Source organism: Triticum dicoccoides, chromosome 7B (genome assembly GCF_002162155.2).
Source record: "Triticum dicoccoides isolate Atlit2015 ecotype Zavitan chromosome 7B, WEW_v2.0, whole genome shotgun sequence".
Lineage (NCBI taxonomy): Eukaryota > Viridiplantae > Streptophyta > Magnoliopsida > Poales > Poaceae > Triticum > Triticum dicoccoides.
The window spans coordinates 715,480,303-715,482,736 of record NC_041393.1 but is presented as its reverse complement, the minus strand read 5'-3'; positions in this window follow the sequence as shown (position 1 = coordinate 715,482,736).

Genomic DNA, 2,434 nt, shown 5'->3' with positions numbered 1-2,434 from the left:
GGTAGTGCTAGTTGGCAATGGGCCAACTACCTGTTGCGGGCTGGTTGCTCTCCTGTGGTTGCCTCGGCCGTTTCTCTACCCGGGTCGAGGTGGAGGCTCATGGCTTGGTGGGGACGCAGCCTCGTGTTATGGCGCCGGTGTTGAGTTGTCGGAGGATGCCGGGGTGGCGGAGATGACATTGGTGGCAGGGAGGCGTGGGCAAGAAAAAGATGTAGAGGTTGGTAGGGAGGTGATGCCGCCGCCTGCGATTCACACAAACACACACAGACACACACCCCGGAAGGACTTAGAGGGATGGCCGGGGCAGTGGTGGTTGGGGCAGGGTGAGGCGGCGCGGCAGCGACGCTGGCCGTAGGGTGAGAAATGACAAAATGAACCCTCTTTTCAAAGTTTAGCGAAAAATGACCCACCTCCCAAACTTATACCTAATCTAATCATTTTTGTTAATGTCAATCTCTCATGCATTAAACGTGCCTGTGTGGCTATGTCAGTGCCATGTATCGGCGTTGGAGAAAAATTAGTGTTTCGCGATCGAAATGGGTGTCACGGGAGCAACGCCATGGTCCGTGGCATGGAGCTTTTAGAGGTCAACGGCATAGTCCATGGAGTTGACCCTCTTCTCAATATTGCACCATCATCTTTGCGACTCTCATGGGGTCAATGCCATGGACTGTAACGTTGACCTCTAATAGCTCAACGCCATACTTTGTGGCGTTGACATTGGAATCTTGACGCTAAGTATTTTCCAACACTGAGATATGTGGTGCTGACATAGCCGAGGTCAACACGGGGAAAAAGGTTAGTTTTGGTTAATGTTTTGGAGGTGGTTTGTGCTTTGCTGGACTTCAAGAAAAAGGACAATTTTGTTAATTCTTATGGCCGCGGGGAAGCTGAAGACGGTGGTTCTTCCGGGCTATCCGGCTTGTCGTCGACGGTGGGCATGGTGGCAGTCTTGGTGAGTGGAGTCGAGTGGTGGCGGTGGCCCCCCTGCTTTCTCGTGCATGTTCAGGCCGCAAGACGCCTGATGAACAGGACTGTTCCAAATCGACCATTGGGGAGCTCTGCTGCGGCCGACCATGAACTAGCTCTTCTCTAATCTCTATAGGACTGTAGAAGGCACACGGTTTGTTGATTGTGGCTGCCAAGACCCCCTTAATTATTTACCAAAAAGGCTTTCGCCCCGCTTTATATATAAAGCATAGACCATCAGTGCCAAGTACAACCGCACGCACCCACTACAAATACACACACACCCAAGGCAGGATACATAGGCGCTGAGCGCAGCAACACACTCCCTCGCACTACACGAGCCGCCGGGAGCTCCATCCGTGAACACCGCGAAAAAGTGAAGCCGCATATGACGAACCGTGGGCTCCAAGGCGGCGCCTTCAGGAAGGATACGGCACCGGAGCGCCGCCACCGCCCGATCCGAGGATCAGAGTTTCCCTTGGAGCAACACGATGGGCAATGATAGCCGCGACGACGCCTTCAAGAAGGGAGTGATCTTCGCCGTCGCCAGTCAGTCCGAAGATAGAGTAGGTTTTCACCCCGGCCAACACACACCGCCACCGAACGCCACACCCCGGCTACCACGCCGCCCACACGGCCGTGGCAGCCGGGCAGCACCGAGGCACGAGCTCTGCCCATGAGCACCGCGCCACCACCACCAGGGCCGCCGCTCCGGAATCCAAGACCTTGACACCAAGTCCTCCGAGCCCCATCGTTACCCCAACCGCAAAGACGGACGGAAAGGCTCCGCCTTTCGCACCCCTGGCCGGTCCCACCGCCGAGACCGAAAAGGCCGGCCACAAGCCTCCATCGAGCCGTCCTGCTACACCGGGCACAAGACGAGCGAAGTCCTGCCGCCGGGCGCGAGACGGGCCGGTCCTGTTGCCGGGCGCAAGACAAGCGCAGTCCTGCTGCCAGGCGCGAGACAAGCCGGTCCTACTGTCGGGGGCGAGACCAGCTCGGTCCTACGGCACCGGGTGCGAGACGGTCGATGGACAGCAGCCGGGAGAAGCTCAGCCCACCGGCGAGAGAAGCGAACGGACGCCGAGGAGAGGAGTCGAAGGCCGATGCAGGCAGCCTATAGACGAGCCGACGCCAGAACAATCTGGCCGCCGCCGCAATCAACCTGCCACCACCACGGCAGCCACCGGGCACACACCCGCGCAGCCACCGCCACTGCGCCGCCATCCCGACCAGCCGAGGGGGCCTTGGTCAGGGCCGCCGCCCCGTAGCGATAGCCGTCGCGGCCCGCGCAGCCAAGAGGCCAGATCTGGGAGAGCCGTCGTGGCCGCCGTCTCCAACCTCCGGCTCGCGCCACCACCACCAACTGCCGCGGTGCCACTATCACCTGCCGCGGCCACGGCAGAGGTGGCCACAGGCAGCCCGCGCCGCCCGCAGCCCGCGCCGCCATGAGCCAGATCTGGCC